Genomic DNA, 27,205 nt, shown 5'->3' with positions numbered 1-27,205 from the left:
CACACTCTGGCCTGGGCAACAGAGCAAGACTCTGTCTCAAAAGAGAAAAAAACAAAAATAAAAAAGAAGGCCTCAAACAATAAGACTTTGCCAAAAAAAAAAAAAAAAAAAAAAAAAAAAGCTTCTCATCCCATCTACCCAGCTTGGGGATAAAAGGACTGTGAGTGGTCTCAGCAGCTCATCAGCATCATCACGGACTCATGGTTCTTTTAAATCTTCCACTCTGCCATGCTCAGGATGTCGGCAATATGTCCCTCATTGACCCAAAAGGGCTGCCACAACTCCAAGCATATATCCTTGCACAAAAATGCCCAAGAGGACAAGGGAAGGGATATTTCTCTCTTATTAGAAAGGAAAAATCTTTCCTAGACTCTTCCCCAGGTCTTCCCCTCAGTTTCCATTAGCAGGATTGGGTCACATTCTCCTTCAGCAGCTACAAGAGAGCTGGGGAAAGGAAGTATCAGGCATTTTCAGCTTCCAGCACGAGAGGTAGCCTCTGCCGGAAGGATGAAGTTTATGAATGGCTGCTGGGTAGGCCAATCAACAATGTATCCCAAACTTAAAACACATTTGTACCAAAACTTTTGCCATATCCTTTTATCACCCTTACTGTCATTCACTTAATATTGTCCTCAAATCAATTTATCTTTTGTTTAACCTAAATACCTTTACTTAGGTAGGAAATTCTATATCCTTATCATAAGCGCAAAACCATTACTAGATACGTTTTTCCCAATCCACAGTAAAATACATTTATAATGATTAAAACACAAATTTTTTGCACATTTTACCTACAAGCATCTCTTGTCCCACTAGCAGTAGTCATATTTTGAGATTTACGGTAGCAGGATAAATTCATTTCCTCCTCATTCTTGGGCCCTGATATTAAGAACACCTTAACAAGCAGGCTACAGTGGCTCAAGCCTGGAATCACAACAGTTTGGGAGGCCAAGGCGGGAGGACTGCTTGAGCCCAGGAATTCGAGACCAGCCTGGGCAACATGGAGAGACTTTGTCTCTTAAAAAATAATAATAATAGGCTGGGCATGGTGACTCACACCTGTAATCCCAGCACTTTGGGAAGCTGAGGCGGGCAGATCACAAGGTCAGGAGATTGAGACCATCCTGGCTAACCCGGTGAAACCCTGTCTCTACTAAAAATACAAAAAAAAAATTAGCCGGGCATGGTGGCAGGCGCCTATAGTCCCAGCTACTCAGGAGGCTGAGGCAAGAGAATGGCATGAACCCAAGAGGCGGAGCTTGCAGTGAGCTGAGATCGCACCACTGCACTCCAGCCTGGGAGACAGAGCGAGACTCCGTCTCAAAAGAATAATGATAGTAATAATAATAAAGAACACCCTAACAAAGTGTTATAACGTGCACTGTAAAGTACCACCAAAACTACCTTTTGCAGCCACACTACCAAGTAAGCCCCTGCCTATCACCCTCCGTGCTCCAACTTTCAAAGTGAAGACATTAGCAAACTCATAGTAGACCAACTAGCTGGTTTCCTATCCAGCCACACCCTCTCTCAAATGTTTTGTTTCATTTTGTTTTCCACTAAAAGGAAAACTGTCTCAAAAGCTATAGGGACCACCACATGCCTTAGAGTGAGATCTTCTGCACTTACTTGTCTAAGAATGCTCACTCACATTTAACCACAAGGCAGTATTGACTGTGGACAGAGAAAAGTGATCGATGCCCATTACTTACATCAGAGGCTGGACCCTTGTCAGCGCCAGGGCAGGAGAATGTGACAAATTCATGGCACCGCTTATGCACCACAAAGCAGCAAACTGCAAAAGAGAAAATCAGGGTGGGAGGAAGGGAAGAAGGAAAGCGGAGAGGAGGAAGAGAGAGAAAGGAAGGAAGAGATCATTAAACTTGAACATCACCAACAAGTAAAGCCTTTATGCCAAAATAAACAACAATGTCAGCTTCTTCAGCTTGTCCTTTGCTGAAGTCAAACTCTTGGGTACATAGATGTTTCATCTTGCATAGGAGTTAAACTTCTAAAGTTAGCTAGGGTTAGAAAGATTCCATATGCTCAAAATTACACTCCCTTGAAGATCCCTTAAAGTGCCTGGTCTTCTATTGATTTTGGAACAGAATGTTGTTTCTTGGATCAGGTGCCAGATGAAGTAGTTGGCTTGTGTTTAGGTGCATAATGCATAAGAAATATGTATCTCTAAATCCTAGAATCACACTTAAGAGAGGTGTTCATACGATGAGGGTCATGCGGAAACAGAGGGAACAGGACGGTGGACTCATGTCCCATCTCACCAAAAGCAATGTCAATCTAATAGAAGAGAGGGAAAATAGGCAGCAACGTTTACATTGTCACTTCAGTAGTTTGCAAGCAAATACATATATACACGTATTTGAATTGGTGTGAATTTAATGCATCTAGGCTATGACTCCCCTATTTGGAGGTTATATCACTCTGGCGGAGGTACAAAGAAAGAACGTATACAAAATAAAACTTTTTGTTGTTGTTGTTGTTCAAATCATCTTTTGCAATGTTGGTGTTCAAATCTTCTTTTACAACCTCAAGACTGTGGGTTTCTGGAGGACGAGTGCCATGCTTCAGGGACCAGCTCAGAGCCTTTCTAAAGTGCATGCTTAGTAAACGAAAACAGAACAGGAAACCTCAAGGCCACCCATAGCGACACAATGAGTCTGGGTGACAATCATCTATGGTTGCTAAGGTCACAAAAAGATACCACTTGCCTACAGGGGAAAGCTCACTTCACTACCTATGAAGCACACTTGTCAAATAATCAAACATGACTGGTTCAAGTCTCTTGATACAACTACAGATTTACAGAAAATACAAGTCACAGAGGAACATATTAAATGACACCACAGGGATGCGATCAGCAACCACCCACTCCCTACAAATACCCAGAATGTAGGAAAAAAAGGCAACCAATATGGTGTCTTCAACAAATAAACTACAAGAGGGGACTGCAAGTGGGGAGAAAATAAGAGGACAAACATATATTTCAAGAAACGTATCAACTAATTTTTTTATTTTATAAGTTCTGGGATACACGTGCAGAACGTTCAGGTTTGTTACATAGGTATACATGTGCCATGGTGGTTTGCTGCACCTATCAACCCATATCAACTAAATTTAACATGTGGACCTTGTTTGGATTCTAATTGGAAAAAACCAATAGTTTTAAAAAATGATAAGGCAATCAGGGAAATGGATATACTCACTTTCTGATGACATTAGGGAATTATTGTTACCGACATTAGGGAATTAAAAATACTTGGTGTGATAATGGTCTTTTTTGGTTATAGAATCCTTATATTTGAGGATACATTAAAATCTTTATGGATAAAATAATTTAAAATAATTCAGTATGCTAAGGTGGGGATAGAAAGGGGAGGATTACAGATGAAAAAGAAATCAATCATGATAGGTCATTATTGAACTGGGTGATGCACACATGAGGATGCATTATACTAATCTGTTACTTTTATATATGTTTAATTTTTTCTGTAATATGTAAAGTTTTCAACAGAGGAAGAGATAGAGCAGTAGAGAAAACTCAAGTCATAAGAAATGGGAGTTGCAGGAGGGTTACAAGATTAAAATGTGCTGAGTCTTATATCCCTCAAAATATTATAGATATTGAGAAATTGCATATAAGGCATTATAAGTTTAAATATATGTGTTAACAATTAAGGATTAAAAATAAGAATAGGAACTGGGTGTGGTGGCCCATGTCTGTAATCCCAGCACTTTGGGACGTCAAGGCAGGAGGATCACTTGAGCCCAGGAGATTGAGACCAACCTGCGCAACATAGTGAGATCCCATCCCTACAAAAAGTAAAAGATTAGCCAGACATGGTGGTGCATGCCTGTAGTTCAGCTACTCCGGAGGCTGAGGTGGGAGGATCGCTTGAGCCCAGGAAGTTGGGGCTGCAGTGAGCCATGACTGCACCACTGCACTCCAGCCTGGATGGCATAATGAGACCCTGTTTCAAAAGTAAGTACATAAATAAAAATATAAAAACTACTATGTATTCCTTTTAAACCACTAAAAGGGAAAACTGGACAAAGGAAGGCAGTCCAAGTACACCTCAAACAGCCTTCTTCATGCTCCAAGGTCATATAAATATTACTCTTTGGAGTTTTTTTGTACTTTTATATGGCATCATTTCCACTTTAAACTCTGTGATCCATGTGTAATTTCTTGGAATCTGATGTGAAATGGGAATCCAATTTGCCATTTTTTCCCAAAGAGGTAACCAATTGTCCCAGCAGCCTTTATTGAATAATTCATCCCTTCCCCACTGATTTCAAATGCCAACTTTATTATATGTTTAATAATTATATACACTAGGGTCTGTCTTTGTGCCTTGTATTCTGTGCCACTGATCTGTCTTCTAGTATAGCAATATGGGCTTTAATTATAGTAGCTCTGTAATATGTTATATCTTGGCAGGGCAAGTCCTCCCTCATTATCCTTATTTTCAACATTTTCTTGGCTATCACTGCATATTTATTCTTCCAAGTAAACTTTAGAATCAGTTTATCAAGATTTTAAAAATACCAATGGAATTTTTATTGGGATTGTATTCAGTCAACCTCCAGCCTCCAAAAAATGATTGGGACTTTGATTGAAATTGTGTTAAATTTAGAAATTAAATTCAAGATAATTGACGCCTTGACAACAATGAGTCTTTCCATCAGGAAATGATTGTCCCCTTGCTGAACTCCTATTTTTTCCATATAAGTCCTACACATTTTCCCTTTAGTATCGTCTAAGGGAATCTTTTGTATGCTATTGTAAATTTGACATGTTTTCATTTTGTTTCCCAACTGGTCATTGTTTAAAAATAGGAAAGCAAATAGCTGTGCGCGGTGGCTCACGCCTGTAATCCCAGCACTTTGGGAGGATGAGGCAGGCAGATCACTTGAGGCCAGGAGTTCCAGACCAGCCTGGCCAACATGGTGAAACCCCATCTCTACTTAAAATACAAAAATTAGCTGGGCGTGGTGGTAGGTTCCTGTAGCAGTCCCAGCTACTCAGAAGGCTGAGGCAGGAGATTGCTTGAACCTGGGAGGTGGAGGTTGAAGTGAGCCAAGATCATGACACTGCACTCGAGCCTGGGCAACAGAGTGAGACCCCATCTCAAAACACAAAACAAACAAACAAATAAAAACAATAGGAAAGCAATAGATTTTTAGCATATTTATTTTAAGGCATTTTTTTTAAAAACTCAAATAGCTTTTGTGGGGTTTTAGTTGCTTCCTTTGAGTTTTCCAGATAGAAAACCATATTACCCCAAATAATACTTTTATTATTCTCTCTTTTCCCTTTGTCATATTTGCATGTTTAACTTTCCCTTTTATTCAACATGGAAAGTAAAGAGATGACAGTATAGTCTCGCCCCATCCCTGAGCTTTCCCCAGCTTCACCTCCCTCTCCCTCTCTACACTTCAACCACACAGGAAAGTTTTCCACCTCTACTCAAACTAACTTTTGGAATTTATATTTTCCTTAGAAATTATCCACAGTGTTCTTCTCAACGTGTTTAAATTGTAGCATCTTATCTGTGATGATATTATACTTTTTCTCTTTCTTTCTTCATATTGTATTGTTAGGTAGTCTCTCATTTTTTTTCCAGAAGTTTGTGTTCTTTCTTGTCTATTTTTATCATTCCATGATGTTAAAGAAGCAGATTATGATTATATTTATCAACTCTATCTGGTTTTATTCTTCTTTATTAATTGGTACTTTAACTTTTTTGTTCTATGTGCCTGTGATTGCATTGCTTACTTGTATTTGTATTACTTATTGGTTGGGAATGTGAATTCTGGAGTCTGATGGCCAGGTGTACATCGTGTGTCTATCATTTGTAAACTCTAAGACTAGGTACACCACCTCATCTTCCTGTACTTCGGTTTCCTCTCTGGAATATGACAGTGAAAACAGGACCCACATCACAGTGGTGTTGTCTGAACTAAATGAGTTATTCCATGCTCAGAACCACGCCAACCATATCATGACTATTCTACAAATGTCAGCTAATATTATCCCCTATTCTTTTTAAAGCTTCTTGAATTGACTGCTCAATTAATTTATTCCCATTCTCTTCATTAAACATTTAAAGATGTTATGGCTGAAAACTTTTCTTTTAAGTACAGTTTTGGCTGCATCCTATGTTTTATATTTAGTCCCATCATCGTATCAAGTTTCTAAGAGGTGTATTAGTATAGTTTTAATTTATTCTTTAACCCAGAACTATTTAGGAAAGTACTTCCCCCCATTTTCAAGTAGCTGCTTTATTCTACAACCTTTCTTCCAAACATCCAAAATATCAGTTATTCTCTTTAAAAAAATATAAAAATTAGCTAGGTGTGTTGGCAGGCCCCCGTAATTCCAGCTACCCAGGAGACCGAGGCAGGAGAATCACTGGAACCTGGGAGGCGGAGGCTGCAATGAGCCAAGATCACGCCACTGCACTCCAGCCTGGGTGACAGAGCAAGACTGTCTCAAAAAAAAAAAATCAGTTATTATCTTTTCATCTTTATCCCCTTTGGAGACAGAAGGGGTAAAGGTAGCTCATCTCTTGTCTCCTAGTGTCTACCACAATTCCTGGTACAAAATTGGTATTCAGTAAATAAATGTTTGGTGAATGAATGAACCAAAAAATGAATATTATCAGTCATAGAAAAAGGAGAAAACACAACCAACTTAATGGTAGACGTAGCTCCTCGCTGATCCCCCAACATTCCAGCAGTATGAATATTTGTCAATCCAACCATTGACAAGGTCACTTTAGGTAGCCTTCCAATTACCCACAGAAATGAATAGTCCATCCCCAGTGAGGCAGAATCAATAAGCCAAGTGAACTCCAGCATGATCTGCAGAGAAGCTGAGAACAGACTTTGAAAAACCTGATGAGTTTCTGGTGCAGGTAATTCCTTTACACAGTGTGTTTCCGAAAAGTTGTGCAAATCTAATTTCCCATTAACTAAAACACTTTGAAGAAAATAGTAGGGCTGCCTATTTAAAGAAATCAAATCCTTTTGTGGCACAAATAAACACCCCCTCATTTCTATTTGGCAAATTCAGAGTAAGACCAGTTTTTGTTTTTTGTTATTTTTTAAAGAAGAGGCAACATTTACTGAGCTGCTGAAAAAATGTACTAGACCCTACTTTCAAACAGGTACCCAGTTAAGAGCCCAGAATCTCCAGATGCTTCCTAGTTTATTCAGTAACTCCTTGCTCTACAAAGGTTGAAAGCCTGCAGCCCTCTGACCCCGGTCTATAGCAAGGTTTTACTAGAACTACACAATGGGGTCTGAAACTCAAATGCTTAGGGGCCAGGTGAGCAATGAAAATGTCTGAAAGCCAGACAGGGGACTGCACGCATGGCCTGTTTAAAAGGGGAAATTGCTACTCAGCTCCAGCAGAGAATGAAAAAGATGTCTCAGGCTCTATCCACTTCCCACCCTCCCTTATTACAGGCAAGATCAGAAAGACCTCTTGTAGCCGAGTGCAGTGGCTCACACCTATAATCCTAACACTTTGGGAGGTCAAGGCAGGAGGATTGCTTGAGCCCGGGAGTTCAAGACCATACTGGGCAACACGGCAAGATTCCATCTCTAAAAACTTTAAAAAATTAGCCGGGCGTGGTGGTGTGCACCTGTGGTCCCAGTTACTTGGGAAGATGAGGTGGGGGGATTGCTTGAACCCGGGAGGCTGGGAAGTCAAGGCTGCAGTGAGCTGTGTTGGTACCACTGCACACCAGCCTGGGCAACAGAGGGAGACCCTGACTCAAAAAAAATAAAGAAAGAAAGAAAAGGAAAGGAAAGAAAATAAGAAAGGCCACCTGCCAGCTGTATAGGCAGAAAAATGTTCCTACCCCCAACCCCTGACTCCCTGCCACCACCACCAGATATCCATGTCCTAATCCTGGGACATGCGAATGTATTACTTACACAACAAAATTGACTTTGCAGATGTGATTAAATTAAGCATCTTGAGCAAAGGGGTTATGCTAGAATATCTGGATGAGCCCAGTGTGATCACAGGGGTCCTTACAGGAGGGAGGGAAAAGAGTCGGAGTCAGAGGATAAGACATGATGATGGAAGCAGAGGTTGGAGTCATGCCATTTCTGGAAGGGAACGCAAGCCAAGGAATGTGGGTGGCCTCTAGAAAAGGTAAGAAACAGATTGTCCCCTAGAGCCTCCAGAAGGAATGCAGCCCTGCTGACACCTCGATTTCAGCCCTGGAAGACCTGCTGTTCAGAATATTGACATCTAGAAGTATAAGATCATAAATGTGTGCCATTTTAGACCAGGAAATTTGTGGTAATTTGTTACAGCAGCAATAAGAAACACTAGATCAGCAAGGATAAGAAATGCCTGGTTAATCCCAGATGGAAGGAGTAGACTGTAGCCAAAAGCTCGGGTGACAGGGGCCCTCTTGGATGTTTCTGCTCCAGGAAAAGCACTGAGATCTCAACTCTGCTTCACACTGCATTCCACCTCTAACTCCCAAATTTTAGTGGTTTACTCTAACCACTAAAATTTACTCATTGCATTTCAAAGAGGACTAAATGAAATCATCAAAAGATATACATATTTTTTTTCTGTTTGGAGTTGATTCCCCTCTTGTACACAATTCTTCCTGGGGTCTACAGTGGAAAACTGACATTCTTAGGAAGCAACCTTTGCCCTTAAATCCGTGTCAATCTGGGATAGAAATTCTAGCACTAGTTGCAGATTATCTGTGGTGGGAAAAGAAATGAGAAGCCCATCACCTACAGGAATTACAGGCTAAGTTTCTGGAACCAGGTGGGCCTTGGTTTGAATGCTCATTTTACCAACTATAAGCTGAAGGACATTAGCTCAGTGTCTCCACCTCTCTGAGCCTTATTTTATAATAGTACCTACTTAAATAAGGTTGTGCAGCTCAAATAAGACAACACATGCAAACTGCTTGGTGGAAAAGGGCATTGGAGTTGGAGCCAATGGCATGCAGATTTTGCTCTACAGCTGCTGGGAGAACCACTCTTTCCTCCTTGGTCAAAGCTGACCCACAGGCTTATCCGCATTAAACTCTGCCAAGTGCCCAAGATGACATGGGGTTCCCCCACGCAATTTCCTGAATTGTTTCCATGATCAAAGACAAAGTTCTGGTCACCATGTCTGCCCAATGGCTGGTCTCACTAGCACTAAGAGGAGTGACTCACAGGGTCATGCAAGTCATGCTATTGAGTTTGCAAAGGGCTTTCATACCCGTGCTTAACCTGCACCTCATCACAGTCCTGTGAGGAAGGTGCTATGATTCTCATTATATCTTTTATAGAGACAAAGTCTTGCTCTGTTGCCCAGGCTGGAGCGCAATGGTACAATCACAGCTCACTACAGCCACAAACTCCTGGGTTCAAGTGATCCTCTGGCCTCAGCCTCCTGAGTAGAGGGGACTACAGGCATGCATCACCATGCCTGGCAAATTTTTTAAGTTTTTTTCTAGAGACAGGATCTCACTATGTTGCCCAGGCTAGTCTCAAACTCCTGACCTCAAGCGATCCTCCTGTCTTGGGTCCTCATTATATCAACAGGGACACCGATGCTCGAAAAGAAGTGATTTGCCCAAGGTTGTTCAGCTAGTCCGTGTTAACACTTGTATTTGAAACCAGTTTGTCTTCCTCTGGAGCCCACACTCTCAACTCACACAGTGCAGTTACATGTGTGTTTGTCATTCATCTCACTGTTCCAGGAGAAAGCCTCCCCCGCTTTCCTCACCCCCGCCATTCAGTCAGTTGCTAAATCCCACTGATTCTTCCTTCGCAACACCTTTCATGCCATATCTTCCTGTACATGCCCCCCTGACTCCCACAGCCTGTGATTCCCCCACAGGCATGGAATTTTACAATAAAGCTTTAACTGGTGTCCACAGAGATTGCAGTCGCCTTGGTATCTCATCCCTATGAACCTAAGTTTCCATAGCCACAAAGGATCTAAGTCCACCAACGGCACATGAGTGCTACAAAATCTAAATGAGATGTCACGTGTGGATGCACAGCAGCAGGGGACGGCACAAGGTATATTCTCAATGAAGGTTCATTTATTTCCTTCCAGGATGGAGGGATTTGTGGTACAAGCTCTGCAGCTGAGCTGCCTGGATTCTACAGCGTGTGCCACTGTTGATTAGCTGTGTGACCTTGAATACGCCCATTGTCTTTGCTGTGTCTCATTTTCTAGTCTATAAAATAGGGACAATGATAGTACTTTCCTCATAGAGTTGTTATGAGGAATAAGTGAGTTATCTCTGCACAGTGTGTAGACACAGGAGGTGCCTAATAGATGCTAAGAAGTGTTGATACTATCCCTACCTACTTCTGCCCACCCCATGTGGCCTGTACACTCCTGGAAAAATCACCTTCTGAAGATTCAGCTTTGATACTATTTCCCTGCTCCAATATATCCACTGGCTATTGCCTAAATCTACAGTGCCCAGTGTGGTAGCTACCAGCCACATGGAGTTATGTAAAAGTAAATTAATTAAATAAAATCTAAAATGCCAGTAAAAATCTTCATTAATGCCAGCTCCTTCTCAAGTGCTTAATGCCACATGCGTCTGGAGACAACATCATTGGATAGCACAGATAAAAGAAATTTCCAGCACCATAGAAAGTCTTATTGGACAGCAGTAGCCTAAAGGTTAGAGTTCAAAATGCTTAGCCTGGCATCCACCCACAGTATACTCATTGTCTAACTTGACTCTCATCTCTTGTCACTCCACTGCCCCACACTCCGGCCAGGAGGGATAACTGTCCATTTCCATGATGTATTTTACACATTCCCTATTGTGCACAATTTTTCCACAAACAAATCAATACCCACAGCCCATCCCACGCAGTCCACAGATGAAACTTAAAGCAGAGGAGCTTGGTTTTCCAGCCCGCAGAAGGAGGGCCAGATTGGGATAGAAATGGCACATTCCACAGAACAATTCAGCTCAGTATCCCTGCGGGACAGACGACATTCACTCATCCTACCTACCTTAACACAGCGGTGACAAACGCAAATGCCTGTAGAGGCTAGGCCTGTGACTGAGTGATGCAAGGCTGGTGTGACACAGAAGGGAAGGGATATGGGGGGACTGGGCTGAACTGAAGGGCATATGTCCTTCCAAGGGACACTCAGCTCTAGCCAACAGTGGCCCTGGGTTCACTGGTCCAGAGTTGTGAAATAGGATTTTTTTTAAAAAGCTCTGTACAGGCCATCCAAACACATCTAAGTGCTGCCAGTTTACAAGCTCTCTTAGCTGGTCATTCGGCCTCAGATATTTCCAGCCTGGCTGTATGAATTTCTGTGTTAAAATATCCCCAATCTTAGAATGGAGATAAGACCACCAATTTCACATACGGTTGTGAAGGTGAAATCAGATTCACGTGCCTACCACATGCCTGGCTTATACCTAATTCTTACTAAAAATATGAATGAATGAATGAATGAATGAATGAATGAATGAATGAATGGGCTCTTCTGGTCTCTCCCACACTCAGAAATCACTCATTGCAGCTGAGTAGAAGAGGGCAAGCAGAGACCATGGACAGGGAGATGGTTTGTGAATCTGTGGGCAGCCGGCCCCAATACAGACAAGCTGTAAGAGGTCAGGGGTCATCTTACAGCCCTGCCTGGTCAGCTTTAAGTACACAGTGAGCATTTATGCTTGTGGCTTCAAAATTCCAACGTTACAAATGAGTATACAGCTGAGAATCACCGCTGTACTTCCTCATCAGAGAGAACTGTTCTTTCCAGTCTCCTGTGTATCCTTCTAGAGACATTCTCTGTATGTGGGACCACATGCGTGAGGCTATCTGTAGGTATGGACTGAGATATTCCCTATCTCATTTTTCTTTTTTTATCTATGTCCCTGCTGTTTTGCCCATATACAATTTTACAGCACTGGTTCTCAGTCCTGGCTCCCCAGGGGTCACCCAGGGAGCTTTTAAAATGAAAAGGACTCAGGTCCCACTCCCAGAGATTCTGATTTAACGGGGCTGTGGGGAGAGGGAGGTAGGCAGGCATCAGTACATTTAAAAAGCTCCTGGGTGATTCAAATGTGCTTGGGAGAGCTGAACACTGCTACTCTGAACGCACCTCCACCACCTTCTTTTCCCCACACTAACACATCTGGGAGGGTCTGTTCCATCTCCATATGTAGAGAATGACCCCATTCTGTTTGCACAACTGCATCTGCTCCACTGTATAGGGGCCTTCCTTTAATTTGCCCAGTCTTATGGGAAACTCTTAAAAGTTCTGATTATGATTATTTCTTCCTGGAAGAGGGGAGGAAGAAATAGCAAACTTCATTTGCTTATTCACAGCCCAGCACTAAAGAGGAAAAACAAAGGAAAGAGCAATAACCTTGCAGTGGTCAGCAACTGCGGGAAAAGACTGTTTTCCTTTATAATGTTACCACATTTGTTTAACTAAGCAGTTGAGCCAACAAGAGGAAAAGAACAGGCCTGAGAAGTAAATAAATCCACCAGAAGAAAGCTGTCCCCTACCCTTCCTTCTGCAGTAACAACCCTGGGAGAGCCAGACCCGGAGCAGAACACCTGCTGGGGACATCCTGCCTGTTTGGGTGGCCCGTGGAGACTGTCCTTGACCCCATGATTTCCCGCTTTTGATCAGGCCCCCAAAGATGCAGACAGCAGGACACAATGCCATGGTCTAAGGGGATGACACATCAACATCTCTTCACTTGCCAGCCATATCTGGCCCCAGATTGCTCAGACCAGCAGCAGGCCTAACCCCAAAACCAAATGTGGTGGCATGTCTTGTTTCTGCCTGACAGCATCCATCCTCCATGCTTCTCCTGTGAGGGATCGCTCTTCACTGGCTCACTGTGTGGGCCACTAAGGCTGCCCTCATCCTCTGGCTCTGAGGGTGGACATGGGACCTGGGCATGGACATGTGACTCAGGACACCCAAAAAGAATCAACTTCAAGACTTTTGCTGGAATTATTAGGAAAGAGGGTTTATTTTCCAGCAGAGTTGTTAAACTGGTGGGGAATAAATTTGCATCTGCCATCCTTTTTTTGGGAGGGTAGTCCCTGCTGTTTTGCCCATATACAATTCTACAGCACTGGTTCTCAGTCCTGGCTCCCCAGGAGTCACCCAAGGAGCCTTTAAAACGAAAAGTGCTCATTCACTCATCCTACCTACCTTAACACAGCAGTGACAAACGCAAATGCCTTTTTTGAAACAGAATCTCACTCTGTCACCCAAGGTGGAGTGCAATGGTGCGATTGTGGCTCACTGCAACCTCAAACACCTGGATTCATACAATTCCCACCTTAATATCCCTAGTAGCTACTATAGGGGCACACCACTACACCTGAATTTTTTCTTTTGTAGAGATGGGGTCTCGCTAGGTTGACCAGGCTGGTTTCAAACTCCCGGCCTCAAGTGGTCCTCTTGCCTCAGCCTCCCAAAGTGCTGCATCTGCCATCTTCATCATCACTAAGGAAAAGCTTTTTTGAGAATGAAGCCAACACAGAGAAAAGCAGAGCCAAGAGATGCCCCATGACCATACTGGAGCACCTAAATCCAGCCAGACCCGAAGAACTTTCAACTTCTCGGTATAAGCCAATAAATGCCTCTTTACCTAAACCAACTTGAATTGGGTTTTTGTCTCTTGTGACCAAAGGAGTCCTGACAAACAAACCGAAGGTAAGAAGTTGAAAGGTGGGCCGTGGGGGCCCTTATTTCTCTTGTGCTTCATACATTCAAACAAAAGTAAGCCTTTTGTTTTTTATTTAGGAGCTCGGTGTTAAGAGCACTCAACTCCGTCAGTCCATGTTGGTGAATTCAGGAAAGTTGGGATATAGTTTCATCCTTCTCTTAATTCCTCCAGATATTGCAGCCCACAATGAAGACATATGCACCTAGGAGTTTATTCAGGTGAGAGACAGTACCATGAGCTATGAGGTTTGACAGGTCTACTGTGCCCATGAGCGTCTGTTACTCGGGCATCTTCTCAGTGAGTGCTTTTAGGATGGGTCAACCTTGCTGATGCAACAGAGATTTAGGCCCTTTGCCACTACAGGCATCCTCCCCTTGTTGGTAAAGGAGAGGCCACAGAGCCACAATCCACACCCTTTCTTGACGTGACATGGAGTGACAGCCACCAAATTTTGCCTCCTGAGGTGTCACAATCTCTGGGCTACCTTGAAGCCCAGAGACAAATGCATGTCAATCCCAGGCCCCCAACTCACTCTAAAAAAGGCAAATGGAAAAAGCCATTTCCCCAGCCAGGAAAAACACTAGCAACAATTCTGCAAGGAGGGGTGACTTGCTAAGTGAATATTGCAAAAATCACTGAATCATTGCACCATGAAGACTACAAAAAGTGTCTGTTGATTTTGCCTGTCCAGCATTCACTCCCTCTTCTCTGGTAGCTGGAATGTTGCTTTTCCTTTGGGAAGCCATCCTTTCTCCATGGTATGCAGTCCTGATGGGGCTGTCAATCGAGGTGCTCGGCCTTCCCCTTGCACATGACTGAATCTCGCAACATTGGGGAATCACACTGTTCTCCCTGGGATTTGATTCTTGGGCAAAGAAACGCATGCACAGAAAACAGCTGGAGCTGATTCATCCTGACGGTGTCACCCTGTGAAGGTCATCCATTAGCTCCTGCCACCCAGATCCCCAGAGTCACCCTGGGCCCTGTACTTTCTAAGGCCCAGCACTGCTCATGTGCCACCCCATAATATTTCCAGTTTTTTCCCCCTTTTAGATAACTAGAGTTTATTTGTGTGCTTACAAATGACAAAAGAACCTGAACCAATTCAGACACCTGATCTCACCCCAGATTGATGCAAATATCTTTTCCATGACATTCCCGAAGGATGGTCACCAAGTAGCTCCCTGCACACTTCCAGGACGAGGGGCTCTCTGCCTCCTAAGTACAGCTCTGACATTAGAGTTCTTCAACTGTGCAGGAGTCGGCCGGCCTCCCAGTGAGTCCTGATCCTGCCCTCTGTGGCCCCTTCCTCCTCTCATTGGCTCCTCCTCCTGTTCTCCAGCCCTTCCCTATCCTGGAGGAAGGTCTCAAGGCTCTGTCCTAGGTGCTGATCTCTACCCTGTGGACGCTCTCTCACTGAGGCATGTGGTCAATCCAAGGGACTTCAGGAATTCTATTCCTGCTGGTACCTCTCAGCCCTGCGCTCCTCCCTGAGCCCCACACCTCTCTGTCCACCTGTCTCCTCAGCACCACCATTCAGATGAGCAGAACATGCACCAAGCCAAGTTCTCATTCTTCTAAGCCAAGTTCTCATTCTTCCGCCTCATTTCTCAGGATGTGCCTGCATCCCTCACCCTGGGACTCACCCTTCTCTCCTCCCTCACCACTACCACCAGTCCAGTCTAGCCTCTAATTATCACCCAAAACTAGCCCACTGCCCTGAGCAAATACATATATATATATATATATATATATATAGAGAGAGAGAGAGAGAGAGAGAGAGACCTCATATATCTGGTCTCTGATACTTGATTCTTGTTTAACTCCTATCATCCTTCAGATATCAGACTAAATATCATTTCCAGCTGGGCAGTGTGGCTTACGCCTAAAATCCCAGCACTTTGGGAGGCCAAGAATAGTGAATTGCTTGAGCCCAGGAGTTTGAGACCAGCCTGAGCAACACAGCAAAACCCCATCTCTACAAAAACCACAAAACATTAGCAGGGCAAGATGGTGCACCCCTGTACCCAGGTAGCTGGGGTGGGAGGATCACATGAACCCAGGAGGTTGAGGCTGCAGTGAGCTGTGATCATGCCACTGCACTCCAGTCTGGGCAACAGAATGAGACCCTGTCTCAAAAAAATAAAAAAATACATTATTTTCTTGGGGATTAAATATCACTTCTGTCCTGACTTCCCAATCTAGGTTTAACATGCTCACTGTATGTTCCCATTTGACTTAATGTCTCCAAGCCACTCTGTTATTTTTAACCATAAAATGGGAATAAGAAGAGTACCTACTCATGTAGTTGCTGGGATTAAATGGGACAACACATTAAAAACACTAAAAGAGGCTGGGCACGGTGGCTCACACCTATAATCCCAGCACTTTGAGAGGCTGAGGCAGGTGGATCACCTGAGGTCAGGAGTTAGAAACCAGCCTGGCCGGCCGGGCACGGTGGCTCACGCCTGTAATCCCAGCACTTTGGAAGGCCAAGATGGGTGGATCACAAGCTCAGGAGATCGAGACCATCCTGGCTAACACGGTAAAACCCTGTCTCTCCTAAAAATACAAAAAAATTAGTCAGGCACGGTGGTGGGCACCTGTAGTCCCAGCTACTCGGGAGACTGAGGCAGGAGAACGGCATGAACCCGGGAGGCGGAGCTTGCAGTGAGCTGAGATTGCACCACTGCACTCCAGCCTGGGCAACACAGCGAGACTCCATCTCAAAAACAAACAAACAAAAAGAAACCAGCCTAGCCAACATGGTGAAACCCCCAACTCTACTAAAAATACAAAAATTAGCCAGGCGTGGTGGCAGGCGCTTGTAATCCCAGCTACTTGGGAGGCTGAGGCAGGAGAATCGCTTGAGCCCAGGAGGTGGAAGTTGCAGTGAGCCGAGATTGTGCCATTGCACTCCAGCCTGGGCAACAGAGTGAGACTCTGTCTCAATAAAAATAAAAATTAGAAAGAAAAAAAATCGTTTCATTGGGGATTAAATATCACTTCCGTCTTGATCTGCCAGTCTAGATTTAACATGCTCACTGTATGACCCCATTTGACTTAATATCTCCAAGTCACGTTATTATTTTCAACCATAAAATAAGAATAAAAAGAGTACCTACTCATGGAGTTGCTAGGATTAAATGTGACAACACATTAAAAACACTAAAAGAAAAAACTAAACCTTAACACCACAACAGGCACTAGTTCATCACAAATATTAGCTATTGCTACTGTTGTTGCAAATAACAAAAATATCTTTCCCTCCCAGACTGTTAACTCCATTAAATCAGAAGAGCCACATGTTTGGTTCACTACTGTCTTCCTAATACTGACACATAACAGGAGCTCAGTGTTTAACTGACTGATTGGTTGTGATTTAAAGCTCACAACTGTAGACCATACTCTCCCTCACTTTTCTCCCCGATGTCTCCCCTTCACCAAGCTAAACGTTTTCATTTCCTCCTCTTCTATACCTCCTAGGTATACAAGACAAAACCTTCTCACCATCACACCAGATGCCCTTAGGCAAGGTAAACTCATAGCAAAAAGGCCTTCGTATGGGAGACTTTCCATTTGCTTTCTTTTTTATTTAAATAAGACAGTGAAGGGGAAAACCTAAGTACAGGAAAAAATTAAAAACTGAAAGGAACGAGATAAAAGGTGGATGGTGATGGCTGTCTCTAGTCAAAAGGACTTTCAGGCTTTCTTTCTCTTTTTACAATTTTGCATTATCTGATGTTTTAATATAATAAAGCAAATACAAATTTTCATATACCTGACCTTCATGAGGCATACTTAAAACAAGAAAATACAAATGTATTATACCCATGTACCACCAAAATGGAGATACAGAGCATGGGCACCACCCAAAAAGTTTCCCTGTACGCACCCCCAGCCTGTGGTAGACACTGATCTACTTTCCGTTACTTTAGATTAATGGCCTCGTACAGTATGCACTGTTTTGTGTCTGCCTTCTTTCACTTAAAATAATGTTTCTGAAAGTCACGCATGCACGTGTCTGTATTAGCAGTTAGTTCATCTTTGCTGCTGAATAATATTCCATTATATAATTATTCCAAGTTTGCTTATCCATTCATCTACTGATCAATATTCTGTCTTTTTTTTTAACATTATCTGGTTATTATGAATAAAGCTGCTATGAGCATTCATTTATAAGTCTTCATTTATTCATTAATTTTTTTTGTGGGGGCATACAATTTAATTCCTCTTGGATAAATACCTAGGAGTGGAATTGCTGTATCATACTGTAACTCTATGTTTAACTTAATAAGAAACTGCCATTGTTTCCAAAGTGGTTGGATCTTTTTTTTTTTTAAGGAAAACAATCCAACACATTATCTTATAATATGTTTTGCATTCTACATGTTCAATTAAAGACATTTAACTGTGGAAAACTGTTCTGTACCTAGAGCTAAAGGTACAGTCCCATGAAATGATGTAACAGGGGCGAGTAAGAGAGGAAACCATGAGAGAGGGGCCACCTCGCAGGGGCAAGCATCACAGAGCAGGACCAGAGATGGACAGAGGGAGCTGCAGGTGGAAATACCCCAAACTCTCTCTCCTCCCACCCTCTTGTCTCTTGCTGCCACCTCCCTTTGGCTTAACTCAGACAAAAGTCAACGAGCAAGGGAGTCCAGGAGATACAGTGGTCTACCAGGTAGAGCACGGGGGTCTACTTCCTGGGACACAGAGCAGGACAAAGAAGGGAGGAGAATGGTGGTCCCAGAGGAGGGACCAAATGGAGAGGAACCATCACACCATCCATCCTCAAAGGGGAGGAGAGAAGGAGCACATAGCAAACACTCCCAGAGGCCAACACTCGTAAACCAAACCCCAACATGAATCTCTGGTGGCGATCACGATTGCCCGCTACACCTACAACATGTACTTCATCCACAGGGAATTTTTCTATTGACAATGGGTCAGTTTTGATTAGAGCTGATCTATGGAGATGGTGACAATGATGGTAACTACTGCTGCTGCTTCTAATAGTAATAATACTAAAACAGTAGTGAATACTTCATTGCATATTTACTGTAACTCAAGCACATACTAAGAATTTATAGAACTATCTCATGTATATGTAACCTTCACAACCATAGAAAGCAAGTCTACTATAATCCCCCCACTCCATTTATGCATGAGAAAAACTAAGCCAGAGGCCCAGAAAATCTGCCCATGGACTCCAGAGGTTGGTCAAGCCCTGACCACTACTCTGCACTGCCTCTCTCAGAGGAGAGTCCAATGACTCAGCCTTCAATCCAGCTCCAGCATTCACCTCCTGTGTTGTTATGGACAAGCCACTCTGTACCTCAGTCACCTGTTTATGAAATGGCAGTGTTATCTGTTCATCCTCCCCTAGGGACTATTATGAGAATTTAACAGAAGACAAGGGTTCAGCAAACATCTTCTGAGTTGCAGGGGCCCTGTAACACCACGATCTCTAAATCTCTCAACAACCCTGAAAGTGTGATGATTCCTTTTAAATAAAGCATTGGAAAGATTTAACTACTCACTGAACAAAAGGGATTTGAACTTAGGTCCACCTGACTCCAAAGTCATATTCTGCCCTTCAGAGAAGAATGGGAAGGATGAATGAAAGCAGAAAAGGTGAGGGTTTGGTGCCTTCACTCTTAGACCCACATTTTCGCACACAATTCGGTCTGGCTCCAGTATCTGCCTGCACATCAGCACACAAAAGCCTGGAGCTCCCAGGTGGCACCAACCCACTTCACTCTGTCCTCAGGTGTTTCCCTCTGCAGAATCCTGTAGCTCAGAGCCCAGGTGGTGCTCTGGGACAACCGCCCACTCCACTGGCTGCATCCTCTTCTAATCTTGCAGAGTGTGTGTACAAATGGGGGTGAAGGAGTGTTACTACCCTTTGGTGCCTTCTTGGAGATGACATTAACCTTGGGCAACTCCACTGATTTCCCAAGAAATCCAGCAAGGTCCAAATACAAACACATATGCTGCCTGCAGTCTCTCAACTCAGCATTCTTGTCACGTTTTAATACCCTGTCATTCGAGCAACACTCATCCTCCATGCACTTTGAAATCTCTTTTGCTTTAGATGCTGCCAAAAGGTTTCAATTTTTCTGCACTGGCATTGACATGATGTAGAAAGGAACATGTGAGCCATGAGGGCTCAAAAATAGCCTGGAACTTTTCAAGGAAGGGGCCTGTAGTGGGATGACAGGCAAGCTATTCTGCATAACAAAGCACTCTGTCCCTGGAGTCAGGCACAAGCCCACCCTTCCCCACGTACACACACACACACCTATCAATCACTCCCTGAAATATCATATCTGTGGGAGGATGAGAAGATAATGGTATGATCAATGAAGCTCCTGAGAGGCCTGGTGGCATGGACTTCATCCACAGAGAATTGCTGTACTGACAATGGGTCAGTTTTGATTGGAGCTGATCCATGGAGATGGTGACGATGATAATGATGATGATGATGATGATGACGACGATGATGGCAATTACAATAGCTAACATCTATTGATTGTCTACTATGTGTCAGACATTATGTTAAGCTCTTTACATAGATTAACTCATTTGAATCCTCACAGCCCTAAGAGGTAGAAACTACTAACATCCCCATTTTACAGGTAAGAAAATAAGGCATGAAAATTAAGTGACTTGACTGTCAGTGGCAATTGGGGCTGGAACCCAACTCTCAATAGACTCCAATACGTACACGCGCATGCATGAGTCTCAAAAACATTATTTTAAGTGAAAGAAGGCAGACACAAAATAGTCCATACTGTACAAGGCCATTAATCTACAGTAACAGAAAGTAGATCTGTGTCTACCACACTGAGACTACCACAGTGTCTACCTACTTGGTTCTAGGGTCTTTGCTCTTAGCTACTACACATTCACTTTAAACTCCTCATGGAAGACGCAACCACTCCCAGTGGGCCCCACTGCAGGGGAAGGAGGAGAATGTCTTTTTGTTTTCTGTTTTTTGTTTTTGAGACAGGGTCTCACTCTGTCGCCCAGGCTGGAGTGCAGTGGTGCGATCTCAGCTCACTGCAACCTCCACCTCCCAGGTTCAAGCAATTCACTTGCCTCAGCCCCCTGAGTAGCTTGGATTACAGGCACCCACCACCACACCCAGCTAATTTTTGTATTTTTAGTAGAGATAGGGTCTCACCATGGCGGGCAAGCTGGTCTTGAATTCCTGGCCTCAAGAGATCTGCCCACCTGAGAATGTCTCTTGATACTGAAACTGAACCCCTTTCTCAGGACCTTTAGCTTCTAGAAATGGTTTGAAACCCACACCGAATCTCAGCATTTATGAGTACTTAATATTGACCAGCCCCTTCCCTTTGTGAGTACATGAGCCACCCAATAAACTTCTGAGGTCAGTTACCTCATCCTCCTCCACTTTCAAGGTAGGGAAGCTGAGAGTTGCGTGCTGCTTGTTCCTTGTTTCACCTCTTAGATCCATTTTTTTTTATCTGATTCTGCTGTGAGCTGAGCCCCAAAAGCTGACCCTTACAGAATTCATCACCTGGTCCTTTTGGTTTCCAATTGGGTTCAGCCAGTGGATGAGGCCAACAGACAATGCGAGAGGAGAAGAGAGGCTGAGGTATTTCTTCCTCCTCTTCCTCCCTGCCTCGGTACTGCCATTTGGGAAGCGGTTCATCCCTCCAGGACCATGGCTCCTACTGGCGATTCCTTCCTTCTTAGCCCCAGCTCTCAACAGACTCCAAACTATTCCCTCTGCTTGCTTCTTCCTCCATTCTCCTTGTAACAGCCTCCTGCTGTTGCAAGGCCCCAGGTGCTTCCACATTCCTTATCTGTAATCTTAACCTTGCCCATGTCTCCCTAAATAGTCCTTTCATGAAACTTTCTTCCTTGCAGTCACCTGAGTGGTTTCTATTTCCTGCGGCGTCCTGACAATCTCAGGGGAGGAGGAACTTGTCCACAGTCACACAAGTCAGTAAAGTGCAGATAGGGCAGGTAGGTTTGAACCTAGATTCCATTATCTCAAGCATGCTTCCTTCGGAGCAGAGGGCACCAGCTCAAAGACCCACAAAGGCCAGGTCAGTAAGCATAACTGAGTCAAGCAAGTGGGTGAAGCACAACAGGGAGTGGTGGGGCTCGGGGAAAACCAGAGAGCATGCACCCCACTGAGAGGCAACCACACGTAAATTTAAACAAGCACTTCAAAGACACCATAAAAGGCCAGGCGCAGTGGCTCACACCTATAACCCCAACACTTTGGGAAGCCGCAGCAGGTGGAACTCACCTGAGGTCAGGAGTTCAAGGCCAGCCTGGCCAACATGGCAAAACCCTGTCTCTACTAAAAATACAAAAATTAGCTGGGCCTGGTGGCAGGTGGTCCCAGCTACTTGGGAGGCTGAGGCAGGAGAATCGCTTGAACCTGGGAGGTGGAGGCTGCAGTGGGCCAGGGTTGCACCACTGCACTCCAGCCTGGGTGACAGAATGAGACGCCATCTCAAAAAAAATAAATAAATCATAAATAAATAAAAGAAAAAAGAAAAAAAGACACCACACAAAAATTTCCAAGGAATTTCACCACTGACTCTCCAAAAACCTCCTGCTGTTAGGAATTGTTCCTGATAGCATCCTAAACTTTTCTCCTCAATCCCATTCTCAATCCTTCCCACACAAGCTCTTAAATCACTTCTCTGCTTTTAAAAGATTCAGGCAACAGAGATCATTAATTTTCTGGTTTCAAAGGCAGCTGTCCTGACCCAATGCATTTTCTCCGCATCACCATCACCACCCTATCGCCCCCGTGGGTGACTACGAGGAAGCTGCTTCCATCCTTTTGTCGTCTGCTGTCAGAGGGCTGGGAACCCAGCCAAGGCCACCATCCAAAAGGAAGGATAAGAGGAGGAATATTCGAACTCACTGCCTGCAGTCTGCAGGGTGGCAGCATCATCTGCTCTGTGGGCAGAAAAAGCCACAATAACCTCCACGCAGGAGAGGGAGGAGTCGCCCTCCACGCCAACGACCTTGAAATCCGACCAGCTGCTGGTTTGCAGGGCAGAGACAGGCCTCCTCCCAGAGCAATTAGAGGAGTGTCTTAAGGCAGGGGCTGCAAACTGGCTCTTGGGTTCACAGCATGTACTGTGCTTTAAAAAAACAAATGGAAACTACTGCCAATTCTCAAGCTAGGAGAGTTCATGGTTTTTACAAATCCAGGTTTCCGGCTTTTCTTACAGAAAAATCAGAAGTTTTGTCAGCAGTGGGCCCATATTGTAATGCAGCAACAGAGTCATCAGAGCTTAGTCCAGTACAACATCAACTCCAGGGGGGCAGGGAATTTTGCCTGGTTCATTCTCTGCTGTGTCCTCAGATGCAGAACAGTGCTTGGCACACAGTAGGTGCTCAGTGTGTATGTGATGCATGAATGAGGAATAGTTCCCCTTTCAGACAGCCTTGCATTCTCTAGTTTACAGAAATCCACACCTGGTTCAATTCACTCATGTCAGTTCCCTTCTAGTCTCCTGCAGATGGTTGGGCTTGAGACCCCCAACTTAAAGGGATTTAAAGGCAGATGAGACACAATCCTTGCTCCTCTGAAACAAATTAGAGGGATTTTAGATACAAGGGGATAATAATAATAATCACTTATAGAGAAGCTATTATGCACTACACTGTTCTAAATATTTTCCACATTTTGGCTCCTTTAATCCTCTCCTTGGCTATGTGGTAGGTCTTATTACTGTCCTTATTGTACAGAACAGGAAACTGAGGCACTGAGAGAGAAGGCACTGAGAGCCTGAAAGAAGCCCCTCCCAGGGCAAGAGATGGAACTGTGACTTCATGGATGGAAGCAGTTACGAACTGGATTCATTTAATGCATCTTTGACTTAATTTGATGTGAAGCCACTTTGAGCAGATGTTCCATGAGAAGCCATCTCAGAAGGTGCCTCAAGGGCAGGGTTTTGCTCAAACTCTAGCTTAATGGCCCTCTTACCCCATGGCCCTCTTAGTTTTGCTGTAACGAATGTGTAAAATCACAGATGGTCTCAACCCCAGCTTCATAGACTGAAGTGGCCAAGAGAGAGATCATTCAAACTTGGCTGACCTACTTGGACTCAAGTGACACTGGGGCAGAGCTCTGTGGTGCCACAGCACCAGAAATGAAGCTTCAAGCCCAAGGGTGCCACAAAGCGGCTGAAGCTGGCAGCTGGTGAAGAAGAGAAGCAGGAGCTGAACAAAAGTCAGGCTGCAGGACAGAAAGGAGGCATCAGCCCTGCACTTTGGCAGCTCCCAGAGAAGGCAGGATGGTGGAGCGGACAGCTTAGAAACACAAATGACTTCAGCTGGAGCCCCAAGTCTACACTTTCACAGCTATGTTGCATTTTGATGAGGCACTTTCCCTCTACAGGGCTGTTTCCTCATCTCTACAATGGGGCTGATCTAATTTTCATATTTGTTCATAGAAATTAATCATTGATGATTATTGATTATTGATTTATACATAATTGATTCCTAACTCATCCATTCATTGGTCAACAAACATGTCCTGAATGTCTATTATGTGCTAGGCACTGCTCCAGATTCAAGAGTAAGTGACGCAATAGCAAAGACAAGAAATCCACCTAGATGCCCATCCATGGTGGATGTGATAAAGAAAATGTGCTACGTAAACACCATGGAATACTATGCAGGCTTAAAAAGAATGAAATCATGCCCTTTGCTGTAACATGGACGCAGCTGGAGGCCACTATCCTAAGCGAATTAACACAGGAACAGAAAACCAAATGCTGCATGTTCTCACTTATAAGTGGGAACTAAACATCAGGCACTCATGACACAAAGAAGGGAACAACAGACACTGAGACCTCCTTGAGGGTGGAGGGTGAGGATCAAAAACTATCAGGTACTATGCTCACTACCTGGGTGATGAAATCATTCGTACACCAAACTCCAGTGACATGCAATGTACCCACACAACAAACCTGTACATGTACCCCCTGAACCTGAAACTAAAGTTGGAAGAAAAAAAGGAGGTACGTGATAAAAAAAGACTCATGAGACCAGGCGTGGTAGCTCACACCTGTAATCCCAGCACTTTGGGAGGCCGAGGTGGGTGGATCACTTGAGGTCAGGAATTCAAGATCAGCCTGGCCAACATGATGAAACCCTATCTCTACTAAAAACACAAGAATTAGCTGGGCGAGGTGACAGGCACCCATAATCCCAGCTACTCAGGAGGCTGAAGCAGGAGAATCACTTGAACCCCAGGAGGCAGAGGCTGCAGTGAGCTGAGATTGCGACACTGCAGTCCAGCATGGGAGACAGAGCAAGACTCTGTCTCAAAAAAAAAAAAAAAAAACTCATGAGGCGTTTGCCCCCTGGAAGTGACAGTACAGAATTCCAGTCCCAGTTTTCTCATCTCTAGGACAGGGATAACAATACTTACTTTAAAAGGTTATGTGGAGAACGAAATGTGTATTATTTTCAATAAATAAAAAGTCTCAAACATGTATTTAACACTTACCAAGAGCCAGGCAATGTTCTAGACCAGAGGCTGACAAACTTTTCCTTCAAGGATAGGAGACTGAATATTTTACGTTTTGCAGGCCACATGGTCTCTGTCACAACTGCTCAATTCCATCCTTGTAGCACAAAAGCAGCCATAGACAAGGCATAAACAAACAGGCACAGCTGTGTTCCCACAAAATTCTATGTGTACGAATTCAGTCCGTGGATCCACGAGCCACAGCGGACTGAATCCTGTTCTATCTAGATCAGCGCTGTGGAAGAATTTTCTGTGATGATGAAAACGTTCCCCATCTTCACTGCCAGCTACATCAGCCATGAGCACATGTGGCTACTGAGCACTTGAAATGTGACTACTGTGCACGATACACTGAATTTTTTCTTTGTTTAACTTTAATTAAAATGTATATCTCAGTAGGCACACATGGCTAGTGGTTACCCTATTGGACTGTGGGGTTAGAGATGCTTCATACCTCATTTAATCCCCGCAGCAGCCCTGGAGTATACTAAATGTCTAGCCCTACTACTGTCCACAGTAGACACCCAATAAACCAGAGCCAACCGGAGCTGCTGTCATGACTTGATGACAACGGTGGTGATGGCAATGTTCAAGGCAACAGCGATGCCGGAGGATGGCCCATTCCCACGGCTGGCAAGAAAGAGAAACATCATGTACAGATCAATAACAACTTACCGGAGACAAAATGAGAAAAGGGGAGTTCCTCATGTGGCAGCCCTAGGCGGTCCTTGGAACGTCCCAGGAACAAGCCCCTCACTAACCTTAATGAGGCTCTTCCCTAGGAGGGGCAAGGCCACCCTCATGACATCAAACAAGCACACAAGTGCTGGCGACACATCACCTCGGCACCCCAGTGACATCAGAGAAGACCACCTCCAGCTACAGGAGGGGTGGCTCCAGCCCCCAGTGGAAACTGCCCCTCCCACCTGGAGAGGAAGAATGCTCTACCTACTCCTAGTTGATGTGGGGCGAGGGAAACATCAAAGACTCTTTTTGTTAATTTCAAACTTTCAAAAACAAAGCTTCAGTGATCCATGGAGCGTACTCTGTTTCAGGTTGCATTCTTGGCTAATAATAAGAGCTGTCATTTGTTGAGAGTTGATTGTGTGCTAGACACTGGATGAGGTAAAAATAACATTCATAGTGAGTATAATAAATGATCATTGGCACTGATTCAATGCTCATGGTGTTCCAGGCACTGTGCTGAATGCTTTGTAACTGTGATCACCACTTACTCCTCACAAGTGCTCAGTGAAGGAGGAACCTTCATTGTCTCCATTTTAGAGATGACAAAACGGGTTTGGAGTGGTGAAGAAACTTGCCCATGTGCTCACAGCTCAGGAGAGGTGGAGCCTGAATTCAAAGCCTGGTTTATCTCTAGTGGATAAAGAAAATGTGGTATATATACACGATGGAATACTACTCGGCCATAAAATGGAACGGAATAATGGCCTTTGCAGCACCTTGGATGAATTTGGAGGCCAGTGCTCTAAGGAAAGTAACTCAGGACTGGAAAACCAAATACCGTATATTCTCACTTGTAAATGAAGCTAAGCTATGAGGATGCAAAAGCATAAGAGTGATATAATGGACTTTAAGGACTCGGGGGAACGGTGGGGGGGTGAAGAATAAAAGACTACATATTGGGTACCATATATACTGTTCCAGTGATGGGTGCACCAAAATCTCCGAAATCACCATGAAAGAACTTATCCATGAAACCAAAAAACCACTTGTTCCCCCAAAACTATCAAAATTAAAATATGATTTAAAAAAAAAAAAAAAAGCCTGATTTGTCGGACACCAGCCCAGACTCAATTGTCAGGCTGTACTGCTGGAGATACAATGGTGAATTACACAGATGTGGCCCTGCCCTTATGGGGAAGGCAGGCAATGGAGCCAGTCATTGGAGTCTGAGTGAGAAGCACCA

General features: G+C 44.0%; 1 protein-coding gene across 1 annotated transcript in view; it reads right to left on the bottom strand.

Annotated features, from left to right (window-relative positions):
* The window catches only part of PRKCB (protein kinase C, beta), a 287,916-nt gene extending 261,867 nt beyond the window's left edge, over positions 1 to 26,049 (bottom strand). The window contains exons 1-2 of the mRNA XM_011987941.1: positions 25,951 to 26,049; positions 1,713 to 1,795 (exon numbers count right to left, since the gene is read on the bottom strand). The gene's annotated coding sequence lies outside the window, so the exon portion shown is untranslated. The remainder of the gene's footprint in view (positions 1 to 1,712; positions 1,796 to 25,950) is intronic.
* Positions 26,050 to 27,205: the final 1,156 nt, after the last annotated feature.

This window comes from Mandrillus leucophaeus, unplaced genomic scaffold (assembly GCF_000951045.1).
Source record: "Mandrillus leucophaeus isolate KB7577 unplaced genomic scaffold, Mleu.le_1.0 Scaffold32, whole genome shotgun sequence".
Classification (NCBI taxonomy): Eukaryota; Metazoa; Chordata; class Mammalia; order Primates; family Cercopithecidae; genus Mandrillus; species Mandrillus leucophaeus.
This window is presented reverse-complemented; position numbering and strand designations above follow the sequence as displayed.